Source organism: Bos indicus x Bos taurus, chromosome 3, assembly GCF_003369695.1.
Source record: "Bos indicus x Bos taurus breed Angus x Brahman F1 hybrid chromosome 3, Bos_hybrid_MaternalHap_v2.0, whole genome shotgun sequence".
Taxonomy (NCBI): Eukaryota; Metazoa; Chordata; class Mammalia; order Artiodactyla; family Bovidae; genus Bos; species Bos indicus x Bos taurus.
In genome coordinates, this window is record NC_040078.1 from 42853820 (window position 1) to 42880362 (window position 26543).

The following is a 26543-nucleotide window of genomic DNA, read 5'->3' on the forward strand; positions in this document are numbered from 1 at the left end:
AACAGGGAATGTAAAAGGAGCTCCCAGTTGAAGAAAAGGACAGTTTGTTCAGCTTGGGAATATTACATCTAAAAAGCCTATTCCTGCTATCTATTGCTACATAACAAACCATCCTAAAACTCAGTAGCTTAAAATAATAATTTGTGATTTTTGCTCATGGGTCTATGTGTCAACTGGGTTCAGCTGGGTAATTCTTGCTTGAGGGCTTTCAGATAATTACTGTCAGATGTTGGCTGAGCTGCAATCTTCCAAAGGTTCAGTTCAGCTGGTTGTACAAGGAGGCTCACTCATGTGGGTGGCAGTTGGTGCTGGCTTTTGGATAGGAGTTCAGATGGGCTTTTCTACCTACATGTGGCTTCTCCATGTGGATTGAGCTTCTTACAGCAGAATAGCTGGGTAACAAGAGATAGAGTCCAACGAGCAAGTCTTTTAACAACCCTGCGCAAAAGCTGCAGGGTTTCTAATGGCGTAGCCTTGGGAATCATATCATGGTTAAGATTGACTCACAGGTCATCCCAGATTCAAGGAGCGGGACTTCTTGGGGCTTGAAGAAGCAGCATATTTCATCAGGCCCATCTTTGGAGATTAACTCAGTTCCTCCGGGACATGCTACTGGAGAAGTTTAGCTGATATTCAAGCTACAGTTCTCTAGTTCAGGGACAGATCTGAGCTGGGGATGTAGCTGTGAAGACAACCAATATGTAGGTGGTGATTGAAGCCATCAATGTCATTGAGATCTCCCAGAGAGGATATGCAGAGTGCAACAAGAACAAGACCCAAGGAAGTCCTGTGAAACACCAATATTTGAAGGGTAATCAGTGGAGTAGCAATTCTTGGTCTCCTAAAAGAGACCAAAAAATGTGGGGCCACAGAAGCAGAGAAAACCATGAAAAGATATGCATATGTAAGCCAAATGCAACATAGCAAGGAAAAGATGGAGTCAATAGTACAAAATGCTACAGAGAGGCAAAGTCATGTGGGGCCTGAAATCTATTTTCACCAGATTTGACATTTAGGTGGTCTTGATCAGAATAGTTTCAGGGAATAGGAAATCAAAGGAAAAATAAAAGACTGACAACTTCCTTGGAAATCCAGTGGTTGGGACTTCACCTTCCAATGTAAGGGGTGCAGGTTCAATCCCCAGCTGGGGAGCTGAGATCCCACATGTCTTGTGGCCAAAAAATAAAACAGAAACAATATTATAGCAAGTTAAAGACTTTAAAGTGAAAGTGAAGTGAAGTCGCTCAGTCGTGTCCGACTCTAGTGACCCCATGGACTGCAGCCTACCAGTCTCCTCCATCCATGGGATTTTCCAGGCAAGAGTACCAGAGTGGGGTGCCATTGCCTTCTCCTAAAGACTTTAAAAATGGTCCAAATTTTAAAAAATCTTAAAAAAATAAAAGACTGAAGTGGAATAAACTGTGAATGATTGCTGAGAGAGAGAGACAGCAAAAAGCTATCACAAGACATACAGTTGAAGGGGGGTTTGTGTTTTAAGATGCTTAGGGCAAGAGTCTTGGGGCCAATTGTCTGTTTGCATGGATTGGCATTTTGACTCTCCCTGCTGTGTTACTTAACATTTCTAAAGCTCAATTTTCTCTGAAAAGGTAACTTTTAAGCTGATGCCAGAAGGATGAGCAGAAATCAGTCAGGTACTGGGTTGGGAGAATAAAGTTCTTGACTGGAGTAACAAGGAGCTTGTGAGTGAGCTGGGAGCATGCTTGGCTTGTGTGACGAACTCACTGGAGTGGGACACGCTGGCCAGGGAGGTGGTCAGAGGAGGTGTCAGGGGAGTAGCAGGAGATTGAGCTAAGGAGAAAGGAGTCTGTGTTTCTGGGCTTTACCCTTGGGGGGAATTTTATTCTAAGAGCAATGGAAGTCATTGGAATATTGTAAACAGAGGAGTGACATTATTTGACACATTTTAAAAAGATCACTCTGCTTTGGAAGTAAACATACACCTACCCAGCAATTCTACTCCCAGGTATTCACCCAAAACAAATGAAAATGTGCGTTTAAAAAAAGGCTCATATCCAGAATATTCATAGCAGTTTTATTCATAATAGCCCCAGACTGGAAACAGTCCATATATTCATCAATTTTAAAAAATTATAAACACACTGCAATATATTCTTAAATGGATTATTACTCAACAATAAAAATAAATGAATTACTGATACTGCAACAACATATTGTATGATTCCATTTATATGATATTCTGGAATAGGCAAAGCTAATCTACAGTAGAAAAAACTCAGAACCATGGTTTCCTCAGAGATGGAAGCGGGAGCAAGGATTGCCTGGGCAGGGTATAAGGGAACTTTCTGAAGGAGTCGTCACTATTATACTTGATAAGGTTTAGGGTTACAGTCAAAACTCAGCAGGTGTGAATTTAGGAATTAAATTTTTAAAGAAATACACAAACATTGAATTCCAATTAACTATTATATATGTATGCTGAAGTGTTTAGAGGCAAGAATACTGATATCTGCAATTTCTTTGAAGTGCACCAAACTTAAGATGGACTAATGGATAAATGGAGGGATGGATGGAGAAACAGAAATGTCCTGAAGCAAGCATATGTGTTATGGGCTGAATTGTACAGGTGAGCCCGTACATGTTATGGGCTTAAAATTCATGTGTTGATGTTCTAAGCCCTAGCACCTCAGATTGTGAGCGTATTTGGAGATAGGACCTTTAAAGTGGCAATTCAGATATAAGATGGTATCAACATTGAAGTCCAATTCTTTGGACCCCATGGACTACAGTACGCCATGCCTCCCTGTCCCTCACCATCTCTCAGAGTTTGCCCAAGTTCACCTTCATTGCATCGGTGATGCCATCCAGCCGTCTCATCCTCTGACCCCCTCTTCTTCTGCTCTCAATTTTTACCAGCATCAAGGACTTTTCCAATGAGTCGTCTGTTCGCGTCAGATGACCAAAATCCCGGAGCTTCAGCTTCAGCATCAGTCCTTCCGGTGAATATTCAAGGTTGATCTCCCTTAAGATTGACTGGTTTGAAATGGGATCTAATTAAAATTAAAAGCTTCTGCACAACAAAAGAAACTATAAGCAAGGTGAAAAGAGAGCCTTCAGAATAGGAGAAAATAATAGCAAATGAAGCAACTGACAAAGAACTAACCTCAAAAATATACACGCTACTCCAGCAGCTCAATTCCAGAAAAATAAACGACCCAATCAAAAAATGGGCCAAAGAACTAAATAGACATTTCTCCAAAGAAGACATACAGATGGCTAACAAACACATGAAAAGATGCTCAACATCACTTATTATCAGAGAAATGCAAATCAAAACCACAATGAGGTACCATTTCACACCAGTCAGAATGGCTGCTATCCAAAAGTCTACAAGTAATAAATGATGGAGAGGGTGTGGAGAAAAGGGAACCCTCTTACACTGTTGGTGGGAATGCAAACTAGTACAGCCACTATGGAGAACAGTGTAGAGATTCCTTAAAAAACTGGAAATAGAACTGCCATACAACCCAGCAATCCCACTACTGGGCATACACACCAAGGAAATCAGAATTGAAAGAGACACGTGTACCCCAATGTTCATCGCAGCACTGTTTATAATAGCCAGGACATGGAAACAACCTAGATGTCCGTCAGCAGATGAATGGATAAGAAAGCAGTGGTACAATATACACAATGGAGTATTACTCAGCCATTAAAAAGAATACATTTGAATCAGTTCTAATGAGATGGATGAAACTGGAGCAGATTATACAGAGTGAAGTAAGCCAGAAAGAAAAACACCAATACAGTATACTAACGCATATATATGGAATTTAGAAAGATGGTAATGAGAGCCCTGTATGCGAGACAGCAAAAGAGACACAGATGTATAGAACAGTCTTTTGGACTCTGTGGGAGAGGGTGAGGGTGGGATGATTTGAGAGAAGGGCATTGAAACATGTATAATATCATATAAGAAATGAATCGCCAGTCCAGGTTTGATGCAGGATACAGGATGCTTGGGGCTGGTGCACTGGGATGACCCAGAGGGATGGTATGGGGAGGGAGGTGGGTGGGGGGTTCAGGATTGGGAACACGTGTACCCCCGTGGCAGATTCATGTTGACGTATGGCAAAACCAATACAATATTGTAAAGTAATTAGCCTCTAATTAAAATAAATAAATTAAAAAATAAATAAATAAAATAAAAGCCCCCCCCCCAAAAAAAAGATTGACTGGTTTGATCTCCTTGCTGTCCAAGGGACTTTTAGGAGTCTTCTCCAACGCCACAGTTCAAAGGCATCAGTTTTTTGGCATATGGAGGAGGGCCTAATCCAATATGAGAGGTAGCCTTACAAAAAAAGGAGATTGGGGAACAGACAGCACAGACCGAGGGCCAACCCTGTGAGGACAGAGCAAAGACAACCACGTGCAAGCCAAGCAGGAGGCCTCAGAACAAACCAACTCTGCCCACACTTTCAGATTTTAGACCTCTGGCCTCTGAAACTATGAGAAAATGCATTTTTGTTGTCTAAGCCACTCAGCCTGTGGTATTTTGTTATAGTTGCCCTAGCAAACTAAATTCACATAACTAAAATATTAAATGTTAAATCTAGGTGGTAGATATGAATGTTTACTATAAAATTATTTCAACCTTGCTGAATTTTTCATAGTGAAACGTTGGGGTAAAGTCACTTTGATCTCTGGGCATACTGGATTTAGGGAACAACTGTGCAAACTGGAAGGAAGCTATTACAGTGGCTAAACTGAAGAATGACGGCAGCTTGGACTGTGGTGGTGAGAATGGAAATAGAAATAGGCAGATTCTGTTCATGTTGGATAGAAACAACAGAACTGCCTGAGAGATTGGATATAAAATATGAATAAAAGACAAAACCAAGGATGACTGCTATGTATATCTACAACTGAGTGGCTGATGGTATTTACTAAGATGGAAAATATCTGAATTACAGGAGTAAAGAATAAATTGTAGGTTTTATTTTGGTTCTGTTAAGTTTGAAATGCCTATGAGATATCCAAGTGGTATTGTCAAGTAGTAAGTTAAATATTCTCCTTTAGAGAAGGAAATGGTAAGCCACTCCAGTATTCTTGCCTAGGAAATTTCATGGACAGAGGAGCCTGGCAAGCTACAGCCCATGGGGTCGCAAAAAGAGTTGGGGTCAATTTAGTGACTAAACAACAAAGGTAAATTATGCAATTTAGAGCTCGGAGGTTACAAAATACATAAACTGCTGATCATTAGACCTGATGCCTATAAGCATAATAAATGCTTAGTATTATTTCCAATTATTATAAGAGCTGTGGACAGAGGTAGATCTAGTAACACTGTATATTGGCATACTGGTATATTTCTGCCTTAAAAATAAGATAAGATTTAAAATGTATAGTTGAATCTGAGCTGCTATGTAAAATGGTTAATGTAAGCTTATGATGAGCAAGGGACTTCCCTGGCAGTCCAGTGGTTAAGACTCCATGCTTCCACAGCAGGGGGCGCAGGTTCTATCCTTGCTTGGGGAACTAAGATCCCACATGCAGTGCAGCCAAAAGATAAAAGCAAAATTTCTTGAACTAAATAGCAATGAAAATATAACATATCAATTTTTTAAATTATATGGGAAAACTAACGGAGAAGGCGATGGCACCCTACTCCAAGTACTCTTGCCTGGAAAATCCCATGGATAGAGGAGCTTGGTAGGCTGCAGTCCATGGGGTCACTACGAGTCGGACATGACTAAGTGACTTCACTTTCACTTTTTCCTTTCATGCATTGGAGAAGGAAATGGCAACCCACTCCAGTGTTCTTGCCTGGAGAATCCCAGGGACAGGGGAGCCTGGTGGGCTGCCGTCTATGGGGTCGCACAGAGTCGGACACGATTGAAGCAACTTAGCTTAGCAACAAGTTAAGAAGATAAAACACATCAACAAGAACCTGCACTGAAGAAGACAGGGCTGATAAAAAGCTTGGTACATCCTGTTAATGTCATCCACCCTTTAGGCAGCGTCATTTATTCAGATCACCTCGGAGAAAGGATTTATTCTCCATTAAATACCTCATTCTAATGTTTAATAACTGCAGTCACTTATATTTCTTTTCAATTTGAATTTGTCTAAATATAATGAGAGCTCAAATTATTGGCCCCAGAATGCAACTCCTTAAAAATCTTAATATATGTTACAACTGTGTTCACCTGATATGCCTGAGTGTCTGGTGGCTCAGATAGTAAAGAAACCTCTACCTGCCAAGCAGGAGACTTTGGCTTGATCCCTGGGTCGAGAAGATCCTCTGAAGAAGGGAATGGCTACCCACTCCAGCATTTTTGTCTGGAGAATTCCATGAACAGAGGAGCCCAGAGGGCTACAGTCCATGGGGTTGCAAAGAGTCGGACACAACTGAAGTGACAACACACACACACACACATACATTCTTGGATACAAAAATTTCATTTTAGACATCTTTATTAGAATTGCATATTCTTCTTCAGATACAGCATCCTTAGATTAACCATGTAGGCAGGAAAACTGAGGGAAAAATGAAAACCTGTCATCTATGTCATTATCTGAGCACCAAGTCTTCAGGGAGTAGGAGAAGTGTCACTCAGAACATCCCTGCAACTGCCTGAGCTGCATCGGCACCACCAGCTGCCTGGCACCATCATCTGCAGCTTACAGAAACTGGCTGGCTTTCTTCCCCATCTAGGAAACAAGACCAGTGTTTGTTCAAACACAATAGAAAAGGAGATCAGTCCTGGGTGATCATTGGAAGGACTGATGCTGAAGCTGAAACTCCAATACTTTGGCCACCTGATGTGAAGAGCTGACTCATTTGAAAAGACCCTGATGCTGGGAAAGATTGAGGGCAGGAGAAGGGGACGACAGAGGATGAGGTGGTTGGATGGCATCACCGACTCAATGGACATGGGTTTGGGTGGACTCCAGGAATTGGTGATGGACAGGGAGGCCTGGCGTGCTGCGGTTCATGGGTTCGCAAAGAGTCGGACACAACTGAGTGACTGAACTAAACTGAACCCCACCCCTACTCGGGCTATCCCCTTTGGCAATCATAAATTTGTTTTTTATGTCTATTTGTCTTTGTAAATAAGTTTATTTTATGATACTTATTATTAACTAAAGTCCATACTTTATTCCAGTTTCTTTAGTTCTCACTAATAATGTCTTTTTTTCTGTTCCAGGATCCTATCCCAGCTATCACTTTACTATTAATTGTATCTCCTGAGGCTCCTCTAGGTTATGACAATTTCATAAACTTTCCTAGTTTTTGATGGCCTTGACAGTTTTGAGGACCACTGGTCAAGTATTTTGTGCAATGCCCATCTACTAGAATTTGTCTTTTGCTTTCTTCATGGGTACACTGGAGTTATGAGTTTTGAGGAGGAAGACCACCAAGTACCACTCTCATTACCTGACATCAAGGATAAAAGGTATCAATGTATCTGTTAATATCAAATAGCTATTAATGTTCACCTTGACCACCTGGCTGGGACAGTGTTTTCCAGGTCTCTCTTTGTAAAGCTACTCTGCACCTTCTCCATACTGTAATTTTTGGAAGGAAATCACTACACACAGCTCATACTCAAGGGACTGGGGCATTATGTTCCACCTCCTTGAGTAGGAAGCATCTGCATAAATTATCAATTTAGATTTTTAAGAACATTTTGTTCTCTTGGATACCTATTTTTACTCCCAGGTTTCTAATAACCAGTTTGGCTTATTCTCATGGATTGTTTTGACTTTGGGTAGTCACAGAATTAAGATAAAAAGTACATATATGGCTCAGTTTTCTAATTTCCTTTCTAAGACCTAGCTTTTAAACTAGAATTACTTGTTACATTTTAAATATATGATTTATATCTTTAATCTTTACAAATAATAAAGAATACTATCTATTCTTTAGAAGGAAAAGAAACAAAAGACTTGAAATATTCATGATTCAGGTTAGCAGGAAGAGAAAATTATTGATAAACTGGACAACTATTGTTTTACATATAGCTGCCTAGGGAAAGTTGGTAGAAGAATTCTGGTGAATTAAGAAAAAATCATTTATTCTTAAAGTTGCACAAATGCTTTCTGACCACCCATGGGCAATTGGGCTTCCCTTGTGGCTCAGATGGTGAAGAATTTGCCTGCAATGCAGGAAACCTGAGTTTGATCCCTAGATTGGGAAGATTCCCCTGGAGAAGGGAATGGCTACCCAATCCACTATTCTTGCCTGAAAAATCCCATGGACAGAGGAGCCTAGTGGGCTACAGTCCATGGGGTCACAAAGAGTCAGACATGACTGAGCAACTAACACAAGGACAATTCAGGGTACTTTCAAGAATGTGTTCTTATGTTCCCGAAGGATTGTTACTTGTGTATCATGACTTACAGCAGGAAAGGGTGATTTTCATTTGAGTGCCTGCCCTGTATATTCTTCAGTTAATATACTTTACCAAAATAAAGAATTGCCACTGTCTATTTTCACATTCAGACAGAGTATTCTTGAACTGGCATCTTTAGAGTAAACATCACTTGGCAAAACATTTTTGTTTGCGAAACTTTGCGTCTGAAAAACAGAAAAACCTACCACCAAAAAAGAATCTGGTTTTAGCCTCCCATAAAAATCAGCTTGAGAAAAAAATGCAACAAAATGAACTAAGTAGTAGCTAGCTTATCTCTAGTTTCCCTGAATTCAACGATTTTTTTTTCCAAGCTAACTTTTGTGTAGAGAAGGCCTAAATCTAGATCTTTTTAGATTTACAGTAAAGTTTCTTTCCCTAAGTACTTCCAATAACTAAACAGTTAAGATATGTTTCTAATGGCCTGAATTTGATCCCTGGAATCTCCCTAAAAGTGATTTCCCTGGGGCAGAATTTCCCTGAGAAAATAAAAGAACAAAAGAAATGAAGTCAAGCTTCGTTTTGGAATTTTGTACTGGTAAAGAAAGGGAGATATTTATCACAGAAAATATGTCTGAAACCTGAACTCTCTAAAACAGAACTTCATGGTACTTATAAATTTAAAATACAAGAAAGGAAGGAAGGAAGGAAGCCATTGGCAGTAGAATGGGTGACGTGGAAGCTTCATTTTATTTGATTTTTAAGTGACCAACTATAAGAGACACATTATATCTACCCAATTATTTCCTTATATTCTGTACAGGTGGCTGTGAGTGTGTCTCAAGCATAGGCGACATAGGAATCAATACCACCAGAAATATGTGTGTGCCTGCAGAGAAGTCTTTCCAGCAAAAAGAGTCACCCTGGAAAGCTGTACACATCCATATGGGTTGATATTAAAGGAGAACCACGTTACTATATTTACAAAACAGTGTACAAAGTAAGACGTAATTTTTGGTAAATTATAGAGCTAAGTATAACTGTCCTGATATGCCAAAATATTCTGGAAAGATATATACACTATAGTGCTAACACTACTGAATAGTAAGAATGTAAATGATTTTTATTTTCCTCATGTGATTGATTACAGTTTCTGAATTTTTCTGATAGTACTTTTTAAAACTCTTTTAAAAGTATAAACATACTTTTTCTCTTCCTGCTGGAATTTCATTTCTTTTCTACATTTACATTTCTCTTCAGTTCAGTTCAGTTCAGTCGCTCAGTCATGTCCGACTCTTTGCGACCCCATGAATCGCAGCACACCAGGCCTCCCTATCCATCACCAACTCCTGGAGTTCACTCAAACTCATGTCCATCGAGTTGGTGATGCCATCCAGCCATCTCATCCTCTGTCGTCCTCTTCTCCTCCTGCCCCCAATCCCTCCCAGCATCAGAGTCTTTTCCAATGAGTCAACTCTTCGCATGAGGTGGCCAAAGTACTGGAGTTTCAGCTTTAGCATCATTCCTTCCAAAGAACACCCAGGGCTGATCTCCTTCAGAATGGACTGGTTGGATCTCCTTGCAGTCCAAGGGACTCTCAAGAACCTTCTCCAACACCACAGTTCAAAAGCATACACTCTATAAATGTAGCACTTACTATCCTCAGTTCAATTCAGTTGCTCAGTCATGTCTGACTCTTTGAGACCCCATGGACTACAGCATGCCAGGCCTCTGTGTCCATCAACAACTCTCAGAGTTTACTCAAACTCATGTCCATTGAGTCAGTGATGCCATCCAACCATCTCATCCTCTGTCATCCCCTTCTCCCGCCGTCAATCTTTCCCAGCATCAGGGTCTTTTCAAAAAAGTCAGTTCTTCACATCAGGTGGCCAAAGTATTGGAGTTTCAGCTTCAGTATCAGTCCTTCCAATGAATATTCAGGACTGATTTCCTTTAGGATGGACTGGTTGGATCTCCTTGCTGTCCAAGGGACTCTCAAGAGTCTTCTCCAACACCACAGTTCAAAAGCATCAATTCTTCTGTGCTCAGCTTTCTGTATAGTCCAGCTCTCACATCCATAAGTGACTACTGGAAAAACCATAGCTTTGACTAGACAGACCTTTGTTGGCAAAGGAATGCCTCTGGTTTTTAATATGCTGTCTATGTTGGTTATAACTTTTCTTCCGAGGAGCAAATGTCTTTTAATTTCATGGCTGCCATCACCATCTGCAGTGATTTTGGAGCCCCAAAAATAAAGTCTGTCACTCTTTCCACTGTTTCCCCATCTATTTGCCATGAAGTGATGGGACCAGATGCCATGATCTTCATTTTCTGAATTTTGAGCTTTAAGCCAACTTTTTTACTCTCCTCTTTCACTTTAATCAAGAGGCTCTTTAGTTCTTCTCTTTCTGCCATAAGGGTGGTATCATCTGCATATCTGAGATTATTGATATTTCTCCCAGCAATCTTGATTCTAGCTTGTGCTTCCTTCAGCCCAGCATATCTCATGATGTACTCTGCATAGAAGTTAAATAAGCAGGGTGACAATATACAGCCTTGACATACTCCTTTCCCTATTTGGAACCAGTCTGTTGTTCCAGGTCCAGTTCTAACTGTTGCTTCCTGACCTGCATACAGATTTCTCAAGAGGCAGGTCAGGTGGTCAGGTATTCCCATCTCTTTCAGAATTTTCCAGAGTTTGTTGTGGAAACTATCCTACCCTTCACTATTTGCAACTAAGTGGAAGGAATTCACACTCTTTGGGAAAAAAAAGTTTTGATAATCTAATGGTAATAAGGATCGATTGAGAGCCACAGAGAAAAAATTTAAATTCCATTTTTTTCCCAAAAGAATTTTTAAAGGTCCTTTAAAGTTTATGTAACATCTGGCTATACATTAAACTGTTGTATTTACAGTATCTGTTATCATTGGAGGTCATAAACATAACTTGATTTTTTCCAACAGAAAGAAAACTATGCTGTGTTTTCCAGTTAATTCACATAACTAAATGCCTTGAAATCTCTTGGAACTGATAAAATTTATCAGAAGTCATCTTATAGAAATGAGGGGAAATTTATGCATTTTACAGGCATAAGTTCTCATATTAGAGTATATTTTTAAATTGTAAAATTTAACTTACAATTTAAATTCTGGCAACAAAACATTAATGTGCATTGATTTTGATGGCACATGAATCACGGGAAGGATACTGGCAGTCATGAGTGAAAAATACATTCTTCATAAGCCCTTGACCCCTTCTTCTCTGGGCACACACCATTCCCGGAGTCAGACACACAGCTACTGGAGGGATTGTTGTTGTTCAGTCTCTCGGTTGTATCCAACTCTTTGAGACCCCATGGGCTGTAGCATGCCAGGCTTCCCTGCCTTTCACCTTCCAGAGCTTGCTCAAACTCATGTCCATTGAGTCAGTGATGCCATCCAACCATTTGGAACCAGTCCATTGTTCATGTCCAGTTCTAACTGTACCTTCTTAACCTGCATACAGGTTTCTCAGGAGGCAGGTAAGGTGGTCTGGTATTCTCATTAAAGAATTTTCCACAGTTTGTTGTGATCTATATGGTCAAATGCTTCAGGGTAAGCAATAAAGCAGATGTAGATTCTTTTCTGGAATTCTCTTGCCTTTTCTATGATCCAGTGAATGTTGGCAATTTGATCTCTGGTTCCTCTGGCTTTTCTAAATCCAGCTTGAACATCTGGAAGTTCTCAGTTCATGTAGTGTTGAAGCCTAACTTGGAGAATTTTGAGCATTACTTTGCTAGTATGTGAAATGAGTGCAATTGTGTGGTAGTTTGAACATTCTTTGACACTGCCCTTCTTTGGAATTAGAATGAAAACTGACCTTTTCCAGTCCTATGGCCACTGCTGAGTTTTCCAAATTTGCTGGAATAATGAGTACAGTGCTTTAACAGAATCATCTTTCAGGATTTGAAATAGGTCAACTGGAATTCCATCACCTCCACTAGCTTTGTTCATAGTGATGCTTCCTAAGGCCCATTTCACTTCAGACTCCAAGATGTCTGGCTCTAGGTGACTTATTACACCACTGTGGTTATCTGGGTCATGAAGATCTTTTTTGTATAATTCTGTGTATTCTTGCCACCTCTTCTTAATATCTTCTGCTTCTGTTAGGTCCATATCGTTTCTGTCCTTTATTGAGCCCATCTTTGCATGAAATGTTCCCTTGGTATCTCCAATATTCTTGAAGAGTCTATCCTATCTCTAGTCTTTCCCATTCTATTGTTTTCCTCTGTTTCTTTTCATTGTTCACTTAAGAAGGCTTTCTTATCTCTCTTTGCTATTCTTTGGAACTCTGCATTCAGATGGGTATATCTTTCCTTTTCTTCTTTGCCTTTAGCTTCTCTTTTCTCAGCTCTTTGTAAGGCTTCCTCAGATAACCATTTTGCCTGTTTTGCATTCCTTTTTCTGGGGGATGATTTTGCACAGGAGGGATGGGCTTGCACGAAGTGTGGGGTAGGGACAAGGGAGTGGGGAGACAACAACATAACCAACCAGAGTCAACTGGGCAATGCTCCAGACAATCTGAGAAATTCATTGAATGCAGAAAACCTCTATACAGGGATTGAGACCATAGGTTCTAGTACCACTGTACTAGAATATTCAACATGTCATATTCATAGAAATCACACAAAGAAGCTAGAGAATGCCCAATAATTTACATTTTTAATAAATTCACAGATATTGTTGGTGATGCTGGTCTGTGGGTCCCACTTTCAGAATAAACCATCAGAGTGCCTCAAGTGTGGTGCCCACCACCTACTGACTACACGACTACAAATAAGAGAAAGTACTAATCCCACCTGTCCCATCTCAGTCAACTCTTTGAGACAGGGTCATAATAGTCCCTGCCTCCCAGTGCTGCTTTTAGAATTAACTGAGAGACACCATCAAGGCTCTTGAAAAACCACTCAGTAACTGTCAGTTATTATTATTAATATTAATATTGTTTTGATAGTTAATATAATCCCTGATGGCTCAGTCAGTAAAGACTCTGCTTGCAATGCGGAAGACCTGGGTTTGATCTCTGGGTTGGGAAGATCCCCAGGAGAAGGGGATGGCAAGCCATTCCAGTATTCCTGCCTGGAAAATCCCATGGACAGAGGAGCCTGGTGTGCTACCGTCCATGGGGTCACAAAGAGTTAGACATGACTGAGTGATTAAACCACCACCACCACCTAGGTTTGTCATAGTTTTGTCATGTCATAACCCCATAAAGTAGTTGAGCAAACCAAGGCCCCAAGATACTGACTTACTGTCAGACGTCCCAGAGCCCATGACCAGTGAAGCTGGGACAACATGGACCCAGGGCTTCAGGTCTCTCTCTTGACACCAGACAGAGTGTGCCCTGGAACACTGCAGAGGCTGAACATTTTCAGCCCATCTCAAACCCAGAATCTCCATGTTAGAAATAAATACAGAAACAATCCTCCAAAGGACACAAACATCTAATAAAGCTAATTGACAACAATCTTGGCATCGCTTCTGCCAAATTGGAAGAGAATGTACTGTACTGGGTTGTCAAAACGGGAAACCAAGGTCATGCTGAAGGTGAGGGAACAGTTAATGGCCCTAATAAGGTTGGTGCTGGCTTTACCCCTATTTCTGCAGAAGATGAGCAGTTTGGCTGACATTAAACACATCCCTTAACCCTCAGGAACATGCAAAGGGGGCAATTCACAGACACAATCTAAGCTTCCAACAGGACTCTTGGGATAGCAGGAAGTTGTCAGAGCATTTCCTGCCTTTGGTCTGCTGAGAAAGAAAGAATTCCTTAACTTTGGCTTTAATAAATTGCACAATTCTGCATTTTTTTTAAATAAAAACAGAACAAACCTCCTTTTCCCAGCCAATAGAATGTGATGCATTTTTCAATAAAGCTGCTGAGAAGGACAATAAATCCCTACCTGTAATCTTGTAATCTTATGGCTAACCTGAAAAACTAGGGATAAGATGCTCTTCTCAAGTCTCCAAACAGCTTTCTGTTTGGGGAAATTGGGACATTGAGGAGAAGCAGAAATCCTTAGAACATTTTCTTCAAGGCAGATCTGAAAGGAAGACTTCAGATTAAGAATAATTCCAGAACATTCAGAAGACTCCAGTAATCTTTGCATAATATAAGAAAATGGCTTTGAATTTTACTGAGTTGACAATTTACTTCCTGGATTGTTATGAGGATTCATTTGATTAATACATAAAAGAGCTTAATACAGACCCTAAGTTCAGTTCAGTCGCTCAGTCATGTCTGACTCTTTGCAACCCCGTGAACCACAGCACACCAGGCCTCCCCGACCATTACCAACTCCCAGAGTTTACCCAAACTCATGTCCATTGAGACGGTGATGCCATCCAACCATCTCATCCTCTGTCATCCCCTTCTCCTCCTGCCTTCAGTCTTTCCCAACATCAGGGTCTTTTCAAATGAGTCAGCTCTTCACATCAGGAAGCCAAAGTATTGGAGTTTCAGCTTCAACATCAGTCCTTCCAATGAACACCCAGGACTGATCTCCTTTAGGATGGGCTGCTAAGATCTCCTTGCTGTCCAAGGAACTCTCAAGAGTCTTCTCCAACACCACAGTTCAAAAGCATCAATTCTTCTGCGCTCAGCTTTCTTTATAGTCCAGCTCTCACATCCATAAGTGACTACTGGAAAAACCATAGCTTTGACTAGACAGACCTTTGTTGGCAAAGGAATGCCTCTGGTTTTTAATATGCTGTCTAGGTTGGTCATAACTTTCCTTCCAAGGAATAAGCGTCTTTTAATTTCATGGCTGCCATCACCATCTGCAGTGATTTTGGAGCCCAAAAAAATAAGGTCTGAAACTGTTTCCACCGTTTCCCCATCAATTTGCCATGAAGCGACAGGACCAGATGCCATGATCTTAGTTTTCTGAATGTTGAGCTTTAAGCTAGTTTTTTCACTCTCCTCTTTCACTTTCTTCAAGAGGCTCTTTAGTTCTTCTTCACTTTCTGCCATAAGAGTGGTATCATCTGTATATTTAGGGTTATTGATATTTCTCCCAGCAATCTTGATTCTAGCTTGTGCTTCAACCAGCCCAGCATTTCTCATGATATACTCTGCATATAAGTTAAATAAGCAGGGTGACAATATACAGCCTTGACATACTCCTTTCCCAATTTGGAACCAGTCTGTTGTTCCAGGTCCAGTTCTAACTGTTGCTTCCTGACCTGCATACAGGTTTCTCAAGAGGCAGGTCAGGTGGTCTGGTATTCGCATCTCTTTCAGAATTTTCCACAGTTTATTGTGATCCACACAGTCAAAGGCTTTGGCACAGTCAAAGGCAGAAATAGATGTTTTTCTGGTTCCTCTGCTGCTGCTAAGTCACTTCAGTTGTGTCCGACTTTGTGCGACCCCATAGATGGCAGCCCACCAGGCTCCCCCGTCCCTGGGATTCTCCAGGCAAGAACACTGGAATGGGTTGCCATTTCCTTCTCCAATGCCTGAAAGTGAAAGTGAAGTCACTCAGTCATGTCTGACTCTTCACGACCCCATGGACTGCAGCCTACCAGGCTCCTCCATCCATGGGATTTTCCAGGCAAGAGTACTGGAGTGGGGTGCCATTGACTTCTCCGCTGGTTCCTCTGCCTTTTCTAAAACCAGCTTGAACATCTGGAAGTTCATGTTTCACATATTGCTGAAGCCTGCCTTGGTGAATTTTGAGCATTACTTTACTAGAGTGTGAGATGAGTACAATTGTGCAATAGTTTGAGCGTTCTTTGGCATTGCCTTTCTTTGGGATTGGAATGAAAACTGACCTTTTCCAGTCCTGTGGCCACTGCTGTTTTCCAAATTTGCTGGCATTTTGAGTGTAGCACTTTCACAGCATCATCTTTTAGGATTTGAAAGAGCTCAACTGGAATTCCATCACCTCTACTAGCTTTGTTCATAGTGATGCTTCCTAAGGCCCACTTGACTTCACATTCCAGGATGTCTGGCTCTAGGTGAGTGATCACACCATCATGATTATCTGGGTCATGAAGATCTTTTTTGTACAGTTCTTCTGTGTGTTCTCACCACCTCTTCTTATCTTCTGCTTCTGTTAGGTCCATACCGTTTCTATCCTTTATTGAGCCCATCTTTGCATGAAATGTTCCCTTGGTATCTCTAATTTTCTTGAAGAGATCTCTAGTCTTTCCCATTCTATTGTTTTCTACTATTTCTTTGCATTGATCACTGAGGAAAGCTTTCTTATCTCTCCTTGCTATTCTCTGGAACTCTGCATTCAGATGGGTATATCTTTCCTTTTCTCCTTTGCTTTTCATTTCTCTTCTGTTCACAGCTATTTGTAAGGTTTCCTCAGACAGCCATTTTGCTTTTTTGCATTTCTTTTTCTTGAGGATGGTCTTGATCCCTGTCTTCTGTACAATGTCACAAACCTCCATACATAGTTCATCAGGCACTCTGTCTATCAGATCTAGTTCCTTAAATCTATTTCTCACTTCCACTGTATAATCATAAGGAATTTGATTTAGGTCTAAACCTGAATGGTCTAGTGGTTTTCCCCACTTTCTTCAATTTAAGTCTGAATTTAGCAAAAGGAGTTTATGATCTGAGCCACAATCAGCTCCCAGTCTTGTTTTTGCTGACTCTATACAGCTTCTCCATCTTTGGTTGCAAAGAATATAATCAGTCTGATTTTGGTGTTGGCCATCTGGTGATGTCCATGTGTAGAGTCTTCTCTTGTGTTGTTGGAAGAGGGTGTTTGCTATGACCAGTGCGTTCTCTTGGCAAAAGTCTATTAGCCTTTGCCCTGCTTCATTCTGTACTCCAAGGCCATAGCACATAGTTAAGTGCTCTGTATGTGTTTGCTGTTTTAATTTGGAATTATTGCTATGATTTTATATTATTATAAAGCCACAGGGTTTGCAGGCTTGTTCAAATCTCTGTGACTCTCATGACTATGTGAAGTAAAGAAATTTTCTCCCTTGTGGGCTAAAATAGAGAAAGAAAATGATTGAAGGGAAAAGAAATATTTTGACAATAAAAGTCTTATTAAACATGGAAACAATCTTTTTTACAAAGAACCGAATTTAGTGTTTGTTTGGGTGGAAGGGGTCGTTTTGTTTAGCTTTGTTTACATTGCTTAAACATATTCTGCGGAGAAACATTGGGGACTTTTTGAAACCACGGTCGATGGATTTTAACCCGCGATAATTGAAATATGCACACAAACGCACAGTAGAAAGCATTCTGTCTCTTTTTTTCACCTTTCTTGTTCATCAAAATCAGGTTAGTTAAAAACATGATTATCTCACAGAATATTTCTCTACCATATTTATTTCACTAACTGCATTTTTTTTTAATGTGTCCTGACATCTTACTGAGTTTTTAATAACTATTCATACTATTACTTTTGAACTGGACACTTGAACCTATTCATAGTACTAGGGGCCAAATGCATGTATTTTAATACAGTGTTAGAAATGTAAAAAAAAAAATGCAGCTATTCATGAGGGTAGTATATATATGATGCAGGGCAAGTCAGAAAGTATGCTGATTTGAGTTTATACTCCACCTCCGCTGGCTTCTACTGACCCAAAACACACTATCATCCGTGGTCAATACTGCCCCCTAACTTCCTACAAAGGGTGACTCTGAAACTGAAGTATTAGGTGAAAGTGAAAGTGTTAGCTACTCAGTCTGACTCAGTTAAAAGTCCTTGACCCCATGGACTGTAGCCTGCCAGGTTCCTCTGTTCATGGACTTTCCCAGGCAAGAATACTGGAGTGGGATGCCACTCCCTTCTCCAGGGGATCTTACAGACCCAGGGATAGAACTTGGGACTCCTGCATTGCAGGCGGATTCTTTACCATTTGAGCCACCAGGGAATCCTGAAACATTAGGTAGGATTGTAGTTAAATGTTTCATGTAATTTTAATTCAGGCAACATACAGATAACGATAGTTCACTTCAGTAAGTCCGATCCTTTGCGACCCAATGGACTGTAACCCACCAAGATCCTCTATCCTTGGGATTCTCCAGGCAAGAATACGAGAATGGGTTTCCATGCCCTCCTTCAGGGGATCTTCCCGATCCAGGGATCAAACCTGCGATTCCTGCAACTCTCCTGCATTGCAGGCAATAATAATTGCATACAATATTAAGTAGAAGTCAAGAGCAAGATGGGATATGAATGCCATGGAAGTCCAGTGGTTAGGACTTGGCTCTTTCACTGCAGTGACCTTGGTTTGATCCCTAGTCTGAGAACTAAGATCCTGCAAGGCAAATGCACGAGGCCAAAAAGAAAAAGAGAAGAAAAGAGAAAGAGAGAAAGATAGTGGAGGAAGGCCAAGATTTAATATAAACTACAAAGCCCCTGGAAAAGAAGTCTACCTTAGATAAACTTGTTCTGTGCTCTCCGCCATACTTCTTCCACAGCAAATTTATGTCTTAGACCAACATGTTCTATTAATGGAGGATGTCTAGACACATTTTCTGTTTCACTGTGCTGTAGAGGTAAGCACCTTATATTTTGAAGCCTGCTGACTGGCTACATCAGGTACAAAGTGTTATTAAATTAATCTAGCTCTCAATGCTACTTTTCCCAGGAAGAAAAACTTTGAGGAAATCAAAGCAGCAGCAGGTTATCAAGGCAAATACTTATTTAGCTGTCATTAACTCTTGGTGGGAGTTCTAATTCTACTACTAAAGGGCAAAAGTAGGCAGCTTTACTTCTCAACTTCATCTTTTGAATTCTTATTAACAAAAAGGGCTTTTTCTTCTCTATTAAAGCTTAGAAGAAGATAGTGATATGTCTTTGATCCCTATAATGCTTTACTTACAGAACACAATAATTTCTCAAATAGAAAAATATAATGTGATCTTCATCTACAAATAGAATTATGTCATTCACAGCAGAATTTAGGCAGATCAGCTAGCTAATTCTGGTCTAAATCACAGGGGTTCATTACATAAACATTCATGAAAGGAACACATTTTCTTTCTCTAGAAGGCTTCCAGACCATCTGTCTCAAAGCTCCACTAATAGTTTTGTATTCATTAAAACCTTTAAAACCAAGGATGCCCTAGGCTTTGAAAGATCAGTGGCTGGGCAGTGACATAGTGCCACCTAGCTTCCCTCCTGAGGGATATTTGTCCATTACTAGATGTTCTTAAATACCTGAAGAAACCAGACTGGGTACAGAAATGTGCAAAGGCTTTACTTGGCAAAAGTAGAGAAAGGGAGAAATTTCTCCTTTCAGACTCATGCAAAAGCAACTGACCATCAGAGGTGGACCCTGGACTTGGGCAAGATCTTCTATAATTTAGAAGTCCCCCCACCCTATCTAGCCTTTTCCCAGTGCATCACCCTTACATTCTGCAGGAGGAGACTAGGTATTGTAGCATATACAGTGTTTATGATGATGACAGCCCACACCGTGTATTTCTCCTAACAACCTCAACATATGTCAACAATATTCCCACCTTGATGGAAATGCTTTTCCCAGACTAAAGTCTCCTCCACATTAATTCTGTCTTTGAAATCCTTCCATTCTTCTAATCTCATTCTTTTATGTAGTCTTCCCTAACTACACAAAACTCCAATGATAATTCCGTATCTGAGTTACACTGTGCTTTCAGTTCTTCATTGTGTCTTTTGTTGCTCTGCATGCATTTCTTTGCCCATTGCAGTTGTGTGCCTGGAACCTCCCGCTCACCCCTCAAGGGTCAGCATTACTGCCTGCACTGTTCTTGACCACACACACTCCCTCCTTCAGACAAACTGGGATGCTGCCTCCTTGATGGTGTTTGCTGTTTTTGTTTGGGTCCCTAAGTCATATCTGACTTTCTTGCGACCCAGTGGACTGTAGCCCACCAGGCTCCTCTGTCCATGGAATTTCACAGGCAAGAATACTGAAATGGATTGCCATTTCCTTCTTCAGGGGATCTTCCTGATCCAGGTATCAAACTGCATCTCCTGAATTGCAGGCGGATTCTTTACCACCGAGCCACCTGGGAATCGTCGCCTTGGTGTACATACCTCTATTAGGGAATTCATCTTTTTTCCTTGCCCTATTAGAATCTAAGCTGGGACTGTGTCTTAGTCTTCTGCTTTAAAATAATCATTAATTCATTGTCATCAAGTTAACAAATGGGTGAAAGAATGAAATAAGGCCTTTTAACTATTTCCTATGATACTACTCACTGTTTCTCCAACTAGTCTACATTTATGGGAAAAGACTATGTCTTTTAGACTTTCCATTGCTACAATCCTGAACACAATGACTGATCCTCACCCAATCCCTTTTGACCTTATCAAAAACAAAAACCCTGAATTTCCTAGTGAACTGACTCTCCCACTCTCTAAGCAAGCGGTCTCCTCTTTCCTCTCATCAGTACTCCCATTCTCATTCCCAATTAAAGACTTTACTTCTTTTTAAATTTTATTGAAGTATAGCTGATTTGGGCTTCCCTAGTAGCTCAGCTGGTAAAGAATCCACCTGCAAGGCAGGAGTCCCTGGTTTGATCCCTGGGTCAGGATGATCCCCTGGAGGAGGGCATGGCAACACACTCCAGTATTCTTGCCTGGCAAATCCCCATGGACAGAGGACCTGGCGTGCTACAGCTCATGGGGTCACAAAGAGTCAGACACGACTGAGCGACTAAGCACCACACAGCACGTAGCTGATTTACACCATTGTGCTAATTTCTGTTATACAGTAAAGTGATTCAGTTATTCATATTCTTTTTCAAGGTTTTTCAATATTGAATATGGTTCCCTGTGCTATGCAGAAGGACCTTGCTATTTATCCATTCTATATATGATAGTTTTGCATCTGCTATTCTCAAATTCACAACCCTTCCCTCTCCCACCTCCTCTTCCCTTTGGCAACCACAAAACTGTTCTAAGACTTTGCTTCTTACTTCACTGACAAGTAGAAGCAGTCAGGGTTTCTGGCAGGGTAGTTGACCAGAAACTGCAAAACCTGCCTCCTAAATAATATCTAAAAACTCTCGATAAAGTACTTTTTAAAGCCCTTTACAAATAATCGGTGAAATTGGCAGGAAAATTAGGGAAGTGAGGTAAGGAAAGAAATAAGAAGGGACAGAAATGAAGCAACATTGCACACGGACCTTTGGCTTCACCGCTCGGAAGGGACTGCAGATAAAGCCTATGGCGGCCCCCACATGGGAGCAGGTGGGAGTCTTGTCTGCAGAAATCCAAGACATGGGCTATTCTCAACCCAGCAGCCAGAGTGATCATTTTAAGTTCAGTTCAGTTCAGTCTCCCAGTCGTGTCCGACTCTTTGTGACCCCGTGAATCGCAGCACGCCAGGCCTCCCTGTCCATCACCAACTCCTGGAGTTCACTCAGACTCACGGCCATCGAATCAGTGATGCCATCCAGCCATCTCATCCTCTGTCATCCCCTTCTCCTCCTGCCTCCAAATCCCTCCCAGCATCAGTCTTTTCCAATGAGTCAATTCTTCGCATGAGGTGCCCAAAGTACTGGAGTTTCCGCTTTAGCATCATTCCTTCCAAAGAAATCCCAGGGCTGATCTCCTTCAGAATGGACTGGTTGGATCTCCTTGCAGTCCAAGGGACTCTTAAGAGTCTTCTCCAACACCACAGTTCAAAAGCATCAATTCTTCGGTGCTCAGCCTTCTTCACAGTCCAACTCTCACATCCATACATGACCACAGGAAAAACCATAGCCTTGACTAGACGGACCTTTGTTGGCAAAGGATCATTTTAAAGCGCCATTCAACTGCTCACAATCCTCCCGTGACTTCTTATTTCCTTGAGAGCAGAATCCCAGGCTCTTCAAGGCTCTGCATGACCCAAGGCTCTTCCTCCCTCCTGAATTCCCTCTTGCTTCTCTTCCTCTCTCTCTCTTCCTCCACTACAGCCACACTGGCTGTCTTCCTCTTCCTTATGCTATTGATATTCCAGGTATAAATAGCCACACTATTTTCTACATCAGATACTTAACACTTTCTGTTTCCCTAGACTTCATGTGACCTCTCTGTCACTTCATTCAACCCAGTGCTTAAAATAACATCCCCAGAAAGGCCTTCCCTGATCGCATGACAAAGAAAGGACCCCACATCCTTAATTCTCCATCCCCTTACCCAGATTTATCTTGCATAACAGCACTATCATTGCCTGAAATTACACTACAATTTTTTGTATTATTTACTACCTATCTTCCCCATTCAGGGACTTCACACAGTAAAAGTTTACTCTCTGCTCAGATGTAAGTCCTCATTGGTGTTCCTAGTCAGATGGCCCAACCAGCAAGCAGGCGCCTTCAATCTAGGGGTTCTGCTGTTCCCTAGGACCTCAGAGTCCTCCACTGGATCCCTTGCATCTGATCAGAAAAGGAGAAACTAAGGAAAGCAGAGAGTATTATTCAGAAGGCTTTCAGGGTCAGGTCTGGAACTCACTTTTACCCACATTTCTTTCATCAGAACTCACATGGCCATATCTAACTTTGAGGAAACCTGGGAAAGCAGTCTACCTGATTCCAGAGGGACAAGGAGGTGGGGTTTGGTGAATACATAGCATAGCGGGCATGTAACCAGCAGGCAAGGCATAGCTTATGTACAAAGGATGAGAAACTTAACCCTTGAATAGTGTTCTAGGGGAAGGGAATAGCAGATACAAAGGCAAAGAGGTGTGAAAAGATAACAGCACATTTTAGGAATGTCAGGCTGTATCCATTGTGATTGTACAATGTGAAATAAAAAGGTATAAGGCTGAGAAAATAGGCAGAATCTAGACCATGGAGGACCCTGTATGCCATGACAAAGAGTTCAGACTCACCCTAAAGGTGACAGGGAGCCATTGAAGGATATTAGAGGCAAGGCTTGGAGAATAATATGATCAAATGTGTGTTATTGAAAAATCATTCCAATGGTTGTATGGAAGATGAATTTGGGATAGAGAGAAAGGAGACAAAATAATTTTATGGGAAGCTGTTGCAGAAGTATAAGAAGAGATATTGAGGAAAGATGGCAGTTGTATAGTGCTTATTAAATTATATATTTTTCTGGGAAGTCTCATGAGCAGGTTTATTGTCTTTGATGAGCTAAAAGCTCCTGGAGTTTAGAAAACCAACTAATAGAGGTTAGAAAAGTCACATTTTCATTAAATTTCTAATTGTATTTTTAATGCTTATTGTTAAAAATTAGATAAAGTTATTTTCAATCAATTCTAAGAGATTGCTTGGGGGTAGGGGGTAGGAAGTAAAAGGTATGAGTGAACTTTTGCTTACCTTGAGATGGTGTGTAAGAGGGCAAAAAAACTGATAAACATCTCTTCCCAACACCCATTGTGGCAATATGATTCTAAACAAAGAACAGATGGAAAGGATAACTTGTCCATTATAAAATGTATTCAACTCTGCCAGATAAATTAATTTCACACTTCAATTAACTTAAGTTTTAGGTGTTTCTGTAACCACAACTACTACCATTTTTACATTTTATCTTTATAATTACAAACTTTTCCCTGAACCATTACTGATCCACAATATTAATTCTCATTTTGGGGCAGGGGGGAGAGGAGCCATGTTTTATAATTTTTAAAAAAATTTTTCTGGCTTTATTGAGGTATAATTGACAAAAATTATATATATTTAAGGTATACAATGTGATAGTTTGGCATATGTATTCATAATTACCAAAATTAAATTAATTAACATATTTACCACTTCACAAAGTACCATTTTTATTTATTTGTTTATTTGCTATGGTGAGAATACTTAAGATCTACTCCATTAGCAAATTCCAAGTACAAAATACGGTATTATTAACTGGTCACTATGCTGTACATTTGGAGAAGGCAATGGCACCCCACTCCAGTACTCTTGCCTGGAAAATCCCATGGAAGGAGGAGCCTGGTAGGCTGCAGTCCATGGGGTCGCTAAGAGTCGGACACGACTGAGTGACTTCACTTTCACTTTTCACTTTCATGCCCTGGAGAAGGAAATGGCAACCCACTCCAGTGTTCTTGCCTGGAGAATCCCAGGGATGGGGGAGCCTGGTGGGCTGCCGTCTATGGGGTCACACAGAGCCGGACACAACTGAAGTGACTTAGCAGTAGCAGTATGCTGTACATTATGTCCTCAGGATTTATTCCTTTTATAAGTGAAAGTCTGTACCCTTTGATCAACATTTCCTCATTTTTCCCACCCTCCAGTCCCTGGTAACCACTATTCTACTATGGTTCTATGAGTTTGACTTTTTTAGATTCTGTATATAAGTAAAATCATACAGTATTTGTCTTTCTCTGTCTGACTTACTTAACATGATGTCTTCTGGGGATTCTTAGATGGCTTGGTGGTAAAGAATCTGCCTGCCAATGCAGGCAACACAAGAGATGCAGTTTCGATCCCTGGGTGAGGAAGATCCCCTGGAAGAGGAAATGAAAACCCACTTCAGTATTCTTGCCAGAAATGACTAAGTGACTGAGCAGGAGTACAAAGTCTTCTAGGTTTATCCGTGTTGTCACAAATGGTAGGATTTCTTTCCTTTTTATGGCTGAATAACATTCCAGTATGTATATACACCATATTATCTTATTCGTTTGTGAACAGACACTTAGGTTGCAGGTTGTTTCAAATTGTGGCTATTGTGAATAATGTTATAATGAGCAAGGGAGTCCAATATCTCTGATCCTGGTTTGAATTCCTTTGGATATATACCCAATAGTGGGATTGCTAGGCCATATGTTTATTCTATTTTTCATTTATTCTTAAAAATCTCCATGCTGTTTCCTATAGTGGCTGAACCAATTTACATTCTCATCAACAGTCTAGAAGACTTCTTTTTTTCCATACTGTCAGCTACACATCTCTCTTGTCTTTTTGAGAATAGCCATCCTAACAAGTGTCAGGTAATATCTCCTTGTGGATTTGATTTGCATTTATCTAATCATTAGTGATGTTGAGCACCTTTCCATATATCTGTTTGGAAAATCTTTGGGAAAATGTCTATTCATATCATTTGCCCACTTTTAAATCAGTTCATTTGGGTTTTGCTATTGTAAAAGACCTGTACACTGAAAATTATAAGACATTGATGAAACAAATTGAAAAGGACCCAAAGAAATGGAAAGACATTCCATATTCATGGATTGGAAGGATAAATATTGTTAAAATGTCTGTACTACCCAAAGAGATCCAGAGATTTAGGTGATCTCTATCAAAACTCCAACAGCATTTTTCTCTAAAAAAGGGGGGGAAATCCTAAAATTCAGACGAAACAACAAAAGACCCCAAATTGCCAAAGCAAACTTGAGAAAAAAGAGGCATCACACCTCTTGATTTCAAACTATATTACACAACTACAATAACCAAAAAAAGCGTGGTAGTGGAATAAAAACAGACTCACAGATCAGTGGAACAGGAAAGGAAAAAAAAAAGTACAGCATCAATCTAAAGGATTTCCCAGGTGCTGCTAGTGATAAAGAATCCACTTGCCAATGCAGGAGACACAAGAGATGCGGCTTCCATTCCTAGGTCAGATAGATCCCCTGGAGGAGAGCATGGCAACCCACTCCAGTATTCTTGCCTGGAAAATTCCATTGGCAGAAGAGCCTGGTGGGCTACCGTTCCATGGGGCTGCAAAGAGTCAGACAACTGAGTGAGCAACTGAGCATACCAATCCGAAAGGCTTCTGCATGCAAAGAAAACAATCAGCCAAGTGAAAAGGCAACTTATGAAATAGGAGAAATATTTGCAAACCAATGTCTAAAAGAGGGTTAATATCCAAAGTAGTTCCTACTTAGAATTATTAGATGTGCAATGTAGACACTTTAATGCCATTGAAAGAAAAAGAGGAAAACCAGTGTGTTGTTTTTTTTTCCTACTCTGAAAAAAAAAAAATATATATATATATATATATAAAGGTTCTAGGAAGAAGAAGACAAATTAAAGCATCAGTAATACTTTTTAAAAGAAGCCTTCATAAATCTAAAATCATTTTGTATGATAATACCTATTATATTGAAATGGTAGAATTATGGGTGAGTGACTTATTTTTCTCTATCAAACTCTGTGTAAGTACATTACTTGTATACTTTTTTAAAAAATGAATAAAGATAGATTCACTTTGACAAGTTAACTTGCTCATAAAATTATCAGGAATTCCTGAGTTCAAATCTCGACCACTTATGTGACATTGAGCAAGTTAATATCATTATTAT